Source organism: Centruroides sculpturatus, unplaced genomic scaffold (genome assembly GCF_000671375.1).
Source record: "Centruroides sculpturatus isolate CEXI.00-Female unplaced genomic scaffold, Cexi_2.0 scaffold1097, whole genome shotgun sequence".
In the NCBI taxonomy this organism is placed as follows: domain Eukaryota; kingdom Metazoa; phylum Arthropoda; class Arachnida; order Scorpiones; family Buthidae; genus Centruroides; species Centruroides sculpturatus.
Window position 1 is genome coordinate 140,338 of NW_019385328.1, and position 12,183 is coordinate 152,520.

Here is a 12,183-nt window from a genome sequence, read left to right on the forward strand (position 1 = left end):
TCAATTTATGTGAGTTTAAAGAGATCTCAGTGATGCTTAAAAAAGAATAAATTTAACATGAAGACTGAGTGATTTTAAGTCTGGTTAGTCTGACTCTGAGTCTGATTAGTTAGAGTGATTAAATTAGCTAGGTGTATACTGTAAAATATGTTGATTTTTGTCTAAATTTCGATTTGTTGATTTCTGTAAGATTTTCTTATTTTTTATTAACCCCCAATACCGAAATAATCCCGGGATCCCGGGATTGACTAAGTATAATCCCGAAATCCCGGGATTAGAAATAAGGACCGGAATCGAATTCCCTACGTACAATATATAAACAGTGTCGTAAATTCACCAAGTGCAAATCAGCAAATTCGTAAAATTTTTGTTTATTTTGAACAATCCGGATAATCGAAAATCCGGATAACAGAGGTCCGGATAATCGAGGTTCTACTGTAATTACAAAAAGCATTCGTTTGCGAGGAGCTTCTCGAATCGTCGAATGCGATTCGGCTTTAACTAAATGGTTAAATATTCAAGTCGAGACGTTTAAAATAAGGAAAGTGCGTAGTTAAATATTCGCGTGAATTCGAATAATTATTTTCCTTTATAAAAAAGATCGACTGAAAGATAAACTAAATTTTCCTTTATATCTACAAATAAATTGCGCAATTTACGTAAAATTTCTGTTTCGTTTATGACGTTGGCGTGTTGCAAACCCGTTTTGAACTTGGCAAGATTTCCACATTATTTATTTTTAAATTTTTCTGAAAATAATAATTGTTTTAAAATTTTGAAGTATTTTCCTGACTTAATGTCTTCGGATAATTGTAAATAATCTATATTTAAAATTATTTAATTCAGAAATAAAACTTTTCACCTATAATGATTAAGATTATTTATTCTATAATTAACAGATGAGTCTAACGTTACCCGAGTATAAAATAACAGCAAAGATTAAGATTATTTCGTACTTTTAACAGTTATATCATATTATACTACAGTATTTGATATATAATTTCAAAGGGTATCTTACGTAATGGTTTATCACACCGACTGCCCAATCTAACACATTTAATTTTTTTTAAATTGGGTACGGTAGAGGAATAAAGAATTTTAAATGTGCTAGATTTGTCACTTGGTGTGGTAAAACAGGTAGGTATTATACCTATTTATTTGCACATGTAATTATCTAGTACTTATTTCAAAACATTTATTTTTTCTGTGTTTATAAGCGTGTTGTTTAGACATCTGTACTTATTGATCTTACGTAAAACAATGTCGTAGAAGAATACAGAGTTCCATTAGCAAGTAGTCTTTTCATTAGCAAATTCATTCGTCGGTTGATTCTATTACATTTTAAATATAATTAGACAAACTAAAATAGAGGTGACTAGAAAAAGTATAAGTACAATAAGACGAGACAAGTAATATTACTCATTCGGGCGATATTGAAAGAATTTATGATTTACAAATTTGTTTTGATTATTTGGGCGTTAATTGCTATATTGGAAAATCGTTTAGCTATATTTATAATTGTGCGCAGGTCTCATGATTTTCTGCAACAGCGATCTGGCACTGACTACCATTGTAGCCCGAAGATCTTTCGTAATATTTCATATATATATATATATTTTCGTTTTTTCTAATGAGATATTTTCAACTTTTGAAATGTTTTTGGCTGTCGTGACTAACTGTTGAAGAACATTTTTTTATTTCAGGCTTTTGGTGCCAAAAAAACTAAACAAAGTGTTTTTTTTTAAATTTTGAATGTAACGAAATTACGAAAAATATAGAAATTTAAGGATTTCTTTGGAATAACGTCAAAATAATATGCGTTAAAAAGCAACTTAATTTAAATGCAGTTTGACACATGAACGATCTGCCGAGGAAGAAATGCCTGCCGGAAGGACTTCCTGGGAAACAGGCTCCGATTTAGCTGTTACTAATGTGAAGAAAACCTGTAAAACTCTACGTTGCCAGCCGTTGGTGAGGCGTGAACCAAAAACTGCTTGTGTATATTTTGTACACAAGCACGTGTTACATAAATATTAAATGTAAAAAAACGGGAGTTTCCACCTGATCAACAGGATGGCCCCGATTTTTTCAGGTTTTTTTGGCCAAAGTTGAAACTAAATAGAAACGAGATTTCCCCCAAAAAAATCATTTTGGGAATTTACCCCTCGTTACAGAGTTGGCGAATACGAATAGACCGAAATCGAAACACAAATGTAAATGATAAAATTTATTATATCTCTATACTATTTTCAACTTTTAATTTTAATGTACTTAAATTAATATACTCGTTTAAATTGTATATTAATTTTTAATGAGAACTGAAGTGTGATTCGAAACTATAATTTACGTTCAGTAATCGTATTATGCCATTACTGGGTGAGGTTTATACAATTAAGAGAAGTATAAATTACAAAGTGAAATTATAAAAAATTGTGAGATTAGCAGTGGCCACGGGTTAATTCCCAAATGACCACTTAATCTGCACGTAAAGCCCGATCTCGGAGTAGTTGGATGGCTAGGAGGGCAAATCGAGTGGGAAGAACGTCAATAAGCCTTCGAGACAGGAGACAGGTTTAACAAAAATAACAAAGCATTTATTATATAACTAACTAGTAAATATAAAAGGTTACAATAGGTTGGATACATCTAAGTAATAATGCAGATAACATAACTACGCTTATGGCTATTATACAATTATTCTATCCTTTCTCTAAAGGGTTTACAGTAACGACTAGTCCTATATGCGGAGTGAGAAAAAGTTCGCAGGTTCAAAATAATTACCTCAAAGTGCTATATGTGGCAATAACAGTTCTTTATGCCAGAATTGGGCTTGCTCGATATCTTCTACGGATGCGGGAGACGTGGAATCACTATGACCAAATATACTTTCCGTGTGTGAACTCTCGAGCTTTCGGTGGTCTGCACCTTTTATATCATTGTCGTGGGAAAACTGACACGTTTTGACTGTTGTTGACGATAACGGTGCATTCTTGACACCTAAGTGTCAACTTTCCCATCTAATTGTTATTACAATCGGTGACCTCTGATCTAGTTTCAATTTCTTCAGATTTTTTCCGAAGATATTTACTCTTAACATAAAATTTGGATTTTTAAGAGCCCTGTAAAAATCCGCGGGCTCACAAAATGTTGTTATCTCTTTATATATCTAAAGTGGTATCTCGTCATTCTATCAGCCCGGAAGTAGGACCCAGACAACTACATCCCCCAATTCCACGTAGAGTGTAAATATGAATTCAATGGCTTCAATAGGCCTATACATACAGATAAATGTAAGTGTAAGATGGAATGGGATGTTAGCAGATTAAAGGAAGAAAATATTTAATAAAAGCAATTATAAGCTCCATAGCCATTGCACCATCAACCAGGCCGAGTCGCTGATCAGTTTGAAGGCATTTGAACTTTTCCACTCTCATCGTCAAGCCCTAATGGGCAGAATCATAAAGATAATTTCGGACAGTCAAGTCGCACTCCACCAATTGAGGAAAATAATGGGGAAAATCTAAAACTCCCTATTATCAATAAGTCTATTCAAATATTACTAAAGAATCAAGTCCTCCTTAGTATTTAATTTTATTGGGTAAAAGGACATTCCAACAATATCTGGAATGACAGAGCTGATTTCTTAGCAAAGAAACCGCCCAGTAAAACCGCAAATTATGCTTACACTGCAATACTGCCATTTTGAATCGGAAACCAGCTGAAAATAAAATCAATCAAAACATGGCAGGCATATTGTGATTCCAGCAACACCGAAAGGCTGACACGTATGTTCCTCCCGAATGTTCTCGACGGCAGGAACATAAAGCATTGTACCACCAATTACCAAACTCATATGATCATGGGGCAGCATGCTTAAACTCCTACCTCAAGGTGTTCCTTAACATCAGCGACACTAAATGCTCCTGCCAAAATCAGGAGGCCGAGACTTGGTTGCTTATCTTATTTCATCGCACAAAATACGATGACTCATAGCTGAAACTAATAACTACAGTTATGAAAGAACGACACCATAGCCATGGCATTCAAACTGTCTACTAATAAATCACATCTACAAGGTTACGATAAACTTTGTTAAAACCCCAAAGAATTCTCACACCCGGAGTTCTTGACACTTCCACATAGGCTCAAGGGAACGTTCGTTCTCACAAAAACTGCAATAACAAGGCAATAAATGTTAGTTAAGCATATTCTGTGTTCAATTATACCAGCACTAAGGTGGCTTTTCTTTTCCGCTGGACTTATTACATAATCAATAAAAAGGAGGCAAGCTTTAGAAAGACGTTTTATTTCTTTGAGTATGCATTTCGGAGAATTATGTCCCTTTTCAAGTCTTCTGTTACAACTATACAGTGGAAATTACATACAAGTTTGCATAATGTATATAAGTTAGCATGAATTTATTGTAATGTAACGAAATTGCAAAAGAACATTAGGAAACTTGCATGGCTTATGAGAAATGCAGGAGTTGTGACATTAGATAAAATATGGATGGTGATTATTGATTAACATGTAAAAGCTAAAATAATGATGAAATTGGAAATGACTTACAAAAGGGAAAACAACCAACATAGATGTAAAAAGTTTTGAACTTACTGCGAACATGACGGCATGGTACGTAGTGTTGGAAAAAACATCCCAGTATACATGACACAGTGTTGAGTTAAGATTATAAAATTTGTGAAACCGAAATCTTGGTTACGGTAAGAACAATAGAAACAATCTTTTGGAACAACCAGTGTGATGAAGTAAAGGTAGTGCACCATTAATTAAAATAAAAGGGACAAAAGAAGATTGTTTTAATTTACAGTAGAGATTGTAAGTGGGAGAGGATGCATCAGGAAGGCATCATATTGAGGTGGAAGAGAGGTAGTGAGTGGTATGGTCTTAAAGGAAAGGAAGGTCAAAAACAAGTGTTTTTGAGGGGTTAGAGAAATGTAGAGGAGTGAAGAAGGAAGTGGAAGTGAGACGTATGAACACAAGTCGTGTACCGTTTGGTAACAATGCACAAAGATAACGAGAACCTGCCGTACGTTAACATATTAATTAACCACTACTGCCATTCCCTTCTCGGCTTCTCTTGGTCAAATATGTATACCAAGTTTCACGTAGCTTTTGACCAATATTATTATTCACAACGGTGGCCTTATCCATTGCGAGGCTCTGGGCGGCAGATCTTTGCGAGGCCCTTGTCCTTTGTGCAAAGTATGTGAATTGAAATAGTAGGCACTTATTAATATTAATATATACTGTACTATAAATTAAATTTATTTTATTGTTATAACTAATAGCCAAGGATAAAATAANGTTTCGTGCGCTGGCAGGAAATAGTTTTCTTTTATTTACGATTTTTCGAAATACGTTTAAATAATTCAAAGTATTCGCGATAGATGGCGTGTCATTATTCTTACACAAAAATTCGAAAAATACTTTTACAATATACAAGTGACTATTTTAAACAAAAGATGGAGTTGCGTATTTTGAACGAGCAAATTCAAAGTTTCAAATAAAATATTGTTTTCGTGGAACAGAGTTTTAGTCAAATATTTGATGTTATATTAATTGAAATACTTTTTTTAAAATTCATTATTTATTTTTAATTATATATATTTATATATAATTGTTTAAATATAAAAATACTTGCAGATGAGCCCAGCATTGTTCTGGCAAAAAGTAACAACAGGAAAGATTAGATTATTTTACAGTTTCAACCTTTCTACTATGTTATATATTACAGTATTTGATTTATATTTACTAAGAATATCTTATGTAAGAGTTTATCACACCATGTGCCCAATCTAACACATTTGAGAGAATTCGAGCTCTCCTGTGAATTTTGGAGCTTCGGTAATTTTTATTTTTATCATTATTTCTTCTTTCCCCTCTTTCGTGGAAGTTAAAGCTAGACCTTTTGTCCTATAAGTGTACTGCATCACTCTGAAAGGTTACCTTCTAAACGTCTTCGAAAGTTCTCGTCTCAAAACAGGGGAGAACTTCCACCTTCGCTACAATGTACAAATAAGTAGCCAGTTAACAAGAATCTCCACCTGTTACATGATAGAGAGTAACAAAGAGTCAACTACAAGGGTAGACCTATCTGATAAAATGACTCATTATCATCACCCAAGTGGCCCCGCAGATGTTCTGACCTAGCCACCTATGGCAATTAATTCTGTAAGATTGACAGCTGTTGTCAAAGTTTTGATGGGAAAATATCACAATAACGTAAACAACTCTTGACGCGAGTCAAGAGTTACACGCGATTGCATCAGATTTCCCCCCGATGACCCTTTCCTACGTAAATAAAAAGGGGTCGCACTGGCACCTCTGGGCAGACAGCCGAAGCGGACAAGCCAGGCGGACAGCCCCGGTAAACACGCACAGTGGACATAGCCGAGCGGACATCAGGGAACACCAGACCCATACCGCCATTCCGTCCATCGCAACCCCTGCCTTTCTGCCCCAATCCTGAGCTGAAGAGAAGGGAGACTACGATTAGGAACCGCCGATCCAAGAGCATTTTATCAACGCCCAATACGACGAGAGTACGAGAGCGGAAATCCGTCAGTTCATAAATTAGCAAATTTTGATAATCTCTCTTTCGTTCCTCGTCACTCTCTCGATCATAGGTTAAGATTTGACAATATTATCTCTTTAGAGTTCGCTCTTAGTTAGGTTTAGAGTCTTATTAGACGAATTATTGTAACCTTTTCGATTAGTAGTGTTTGTATAAGTTAGCTAATTAAACATGTTTATTTTATATTTGCTTATGTATCATCTTTGAGTACAATTAATACCTTGTGACGATCTCGCTATTCCTCCTCACTCACATTTTGCCCTCCTATAACGCCATCTCTGACAGAGCCGCCGATAAGCAGGGAGAAGCTTGACGCTCTATCCCCTCGGTTCTCACACATTAAAAATTCTTTACATTGCATACAGTAGAGGAATATAAAAATTTTAAAATGTGTTAGATTGGTCATTTGGTGTGATAAACACTTACGTAAAATAATCTTTATTGTTATATAGCCGATCTTACTTCTTTTCATCAAGTGCTCCCCTTCTGAAACTGATGAAAAAATTTTTAGATGGGTCTAAAAATATGTTTGATTTCCCACAAAAACTCAAAAAACAGCATCTAAAATAGTATAGGGAGAAGGTGGTATTATGGAACACTTCTATTCCAAACTGAGAATAAAGGCGAACTGTAGCGGATTGTGGCTGACTGCACTAGGCAGACATCCATAGCAAGGGGAAAACCCGTTTCACTTCAGTTAAACGGATGTCCGTAGTGACTATCCTCCCTTCCTCAGCCGTTTACTTACAAATATAATCAAACACAAAACACTTGCTGAGCTTACTATTAATTTAATACTCAAACGCTTTCAGCCTATTTCTAATAGGCCATCCTCAGGAATTTGTTCTACAATCGAACACAAAACACTGTGTTCGATTTCTGCTGCTAACTATGAAAGTATGAATCCAGTCATCGACATCCCCCCTCCGTATATCAATAGTTACATCAGCACTGACATGCCCAGCAACCCTGACCTGGAGATTTATAAAACGACTCAAGCCTTAATGAGAACATCGGTCGCGCCTTCGTCGTGCTAAGGGAAAATCACGAGATCCATCACCAAATGTAGACTCGACGACTTATGCAGCGTTTCCCAGGCCGAATTTTTGGCCATTCACATGGCCATTGACTGGTCTGAGCAGCTCTGCACAAATAAGCAGATTGCTATCCTTACCGATTGCCAGTCCGCCATTAAACTCATGAATAGTAGACAACTACATCCATTCTCAACTGCAATCAAGAAACTCACTTACAACTCCACCAACAACTACTGCATCAGCTGGGTTCGCGGGCATCAAGGCACTGCCGGTAACGAAAGAGCGGACCAGCTGGCGAAGGATGCCACCAACGACAATACGCTTGAATCTATTTACCATAAGATCAGCCATCAAAAAATAAAAAATCTCCTATATACTGAGGTTTTTCATCACTAGAAAAACTCCTGGCAACTCAATCATAGCAACCAGACCCATCACTTTATCCCTAACGTTATTGATTACTACAGTTACACTTGGATTCGCAACAACTCTCAACTTACACAGTTTATAACTGGTCACAGAAAATTTTCCAATTATCTGCACCGGTTCACGGGGAAACGCTCTCACCTCTGTGCCATCTGCAAGGAAGTTGACGGCCTCAGCCATTATCTATACAGACGCATCTGCCTCACAAAAGAACGACTAGAAATCGAACTAACGGCAAAGAAAATTAATGTCTCTTGGCCATGTCAGCAGCAGGAACTACTTAAGCACAAAAAACTTTTTCCCACCTTCCTCAACCTAGTGCTTGCCTATGAACGCAAAGCACTAATCACCACACGCGAGTAGTTCTACTTTTTCTAATTACTTCTTTCTCATCGCCTCTGTCTTTTCTCTGGCCAGTTGTATACGTATACTTACGCTTCTTCTCATGACAACATACACATTCAAGCACCTTGCTGCTTTGCAGCATTTCCTGCGTTGTACTGCACCTTATTCTCCAACTAAATCAACAACTTCCTGGGCTTCTTTTGTTTTAATACGTGTGTCATTATTCTGTTGCATCTCTTGTTTTTACATTCAAATCACATTATTCGGATTTCTCTGTATAACCATATCTTGTCAGCAACGATTGTATTTATGTTGTATTACTATCTATCTTTGTTATGATGTACCTCTACTCCTGTAAACAACTGTACTTATTACAATTATTGTATCTGGCTGGAATTTAGATGTATCAATACTCGTAGATAACGTTATTTTTTTGTGTAACACCTTATTTTACCTTTGTTATTTCTGTAAGTCGTGTATTGCAAACAAGCTGCACTATACTTTATCATGTTTCCACACCCGGCAGTGCATTGCCGCACCGGGAATGTACTTATTTTGTATATAATAAACGATATTGACTGACTGTATTTTCTCATGATTCCTGTGATTTTTTATGTGGTTTACACATTGAAGTAACTGCACACTTTTTCACTTATGAGCATTTATCACCGGTTGCAGGAGCACGGAATAAATTTAAGAAAAACAATGGGTGCAGCTATATTTTACAGTTAAACGCATTCTTTTTAATAACTGAAATATATATACAGTTTAAGTAACTAGAACATCGCACCACTTTTTTTTATTGCGATACCATCGAGGCAAAAAGAGAAAGAAAGAGACGATCATGCCACTTGCCTCTACTAAAATGCGATGCGTGCACCGCAGGTCACGTGCCGACATCGAGATAGGCCTACCTCTCCATTTCGGCATCGAGAACAAAAGAGAAAACGACCAAGCATCCAATATTTGGCGTTGATTGCTTCGTTCTTGTGTTTTGTTCGTTTTTTTATGCCCATTTTCCTTTAAACGCTATCAGTCAAACCAGGAGCATGGATAATTTAATATTGACTCCACTCTATTTCGAGATGGAAGTTGTGAAATTTCATTTTTTTTATTTCCTACGATTCATCATCTGAAACAATGGAAAATAGAAAACTTTTATAAAAATCGATTCAATTAAATTTTGAGAACGATCTCAATTCAATAATTAACGCGGAAGACGTTCAGGACCTCGCAACTTCGCGAGACCAAGTGACCAAAATTTAAAATACAGTGACCAGACGTTTAAAGTACAGAAAGTGTGTAATTAACCCCTTCTTCTCCACNTAAGCACTGATTGGCATTTATCTACATAGACTAAGTCTGTTTCAACAAATAAGATATTTGTTACCACTCCCTATTTTTAAATTTATCCACAAAACTCCTCCTTTCCATGTTTAGTCTATGGGAGACCATTCTTTCGTTCATTGGACAAAAAAATTCTTGTTTGCACGTATGTTGACCTCTAATTGGTATATTATAGTTATATGACTATCCTTTAACGAATAAGCATTGACTTCGGTTTGTGGGGTGGTAACTTTCTGGGAAAAAGTTATTTTTATCGGAGCTACATTGTTAGCTACTAACGTAAACAAACAATTATAAATCATTATTCTCGTCTATTTTTTAGCTTCAATTTAGTAAATTTTTATAAATATTTATCCTATTTAACAAATAAGAATATGTTTTAAACCATCCAATTATATATCTTTTAAAAAACAAAGTACTTCCGNCGAGGCCCCGGGCGATTGCCCTGCTCGCCACCCCCTAAGGCCGCCACTGATTATTCATCAGACTGTCTTTGTTTTTAAGTATCTCAAGATGTTCATACCATCTCCTTTTTTGCGTATATGATTCTCTTTTGACAATTTTTACGGTTTCTTTTATGATTTGGCAACCTTCGTTGTTACAATGAACAACAAAAGCTGAGTTACAATTATTATAATCAATCGCGGATGTGTGTTCTTTAAACCAGGGGCCGTATTCTGGTCACTGTCTCTCGTCTCTCGTCTCTCGCAAGCCGGTCGCTGATTGGCTAATCATTTGGATTAGCCAATCAGCGACCGGCTTACGAGAGACCAGAGACAGTGACNATTTTTTTTATTTCCTACGATTCATCATCTGAAACAATGGAAAATAGAAAACTTTTATAAAAATCGATTCAATTAAATTTTGAGAACGATCTCAATTCAATAATTAACGCGGAAGACGTTCAGGACCTCGCAACTTCGCGAGACCAAGTGACCAAAATCCCACAATGTTGCGATCGCTCGAGGTACGACGTTGTATCTCGAAACGAAGACTCGCACACAAATTTTTTTTCTAACAGTTCTGTATTTCTTACCGCTGTTAATGGACGATGGAAAAGTTATATCAAAATCAATACGTCAAGTTTTGAAAATGAACGAAATTATGTGGGACACATAAAACAGGTTTTGCTAAATCTCTGCCCGAAGTGTTTCAATAAAAACGAAGTATTGTATCAAATCTTTTTACATTACAGCAAACTGATCATTAGTTAATAAATTTTAAACGCTCATTGACATAATTTAGACAGTCAAATAGACCATCTCACATATAACCCCTGAAAAGCCGACAGAAAATATTAAACAATTGAAAATAATAAAAAAAAAACTTATGTGATAAAATAACACTCATGAATCGACTAAAAGGAAAAGTACTTGTTTTTTCAGCATGCGATCGATGTTTAACATTGCACAATAAGAGATAAAAATTTCAATTTCACATAAACTGTTGCCTTATCATCTGAAAGTTGCGTGTATAAAATAATAAATGATTGACCGAGGAAATGTTCATAATGCTAGAAAAACGTGATAAATGATATTTTACTTATGTTACGTATTTCTGAGATGGAAGTTGTATTGTGTTCTAGACACAAAAGTTGTTCGGCCGTTACGACCTAACGTCGAATTTCCTAACGACAAGACAATTGTCAGCTATTGTTCTCGAAGCTATAACTAAAATTTACGTAAACTCGTTACCACAACCTGGATTTTATTGGCAACACAAAGAAATAACAACATTAATCACAAAATTAATTGTAACTTTAACTCAAAATTTAAAAAAAATTATTTTACCGAACCAGTTCTATCGGGTTCGATAATTTATAAAAAGGAAAATACTATTTTTCGATTGATTTAACACTAGAACGTAGCTATTTTGTACTTCTCATCGTTACAAAAATACGAATTTTAATGTTTAACTTTAATATTATTTATATCCAACAGTTATTAGCCTTGTTAGAAAAACCAATCCCTCGCGTCTTTGAGCGAGCAGCGACAAGAGGAACCATTGTCGCTACTCGCTCGAACAAATGGTTAAGCGAGTTTATTATCCGAAGAAATTACAAAAAGCATTCGTCGGCGGGAGGCCTCTCGGGTCGTCGAATGTGATACGGCTTAACTAAATAGTTAAATATTTAAGTCGAGACGTTTAAAATACAGAAAGTGTGTAATTAACCCCTTCTTCTCCACTTTAAAAAAAAAATTAATTAAGCATAAAAATTACTTAAAACTGACAAAAACGAAAGAAATGCGTTAATTTTGGTTAAAAAGCTTCATCATTTAGTTTTCTTTGTCTCGCCTTTCTGTGAAAATTAACACCGATGAGTCATTGTTTACACATCTGGATGACCTTGAGAACAGCTGGTGTCGAATTTCCCGGGACATTCTCATAGACGTTTCGGGAGGAGAAGGGTTTAAAGTAGGGTGACTAGAAACT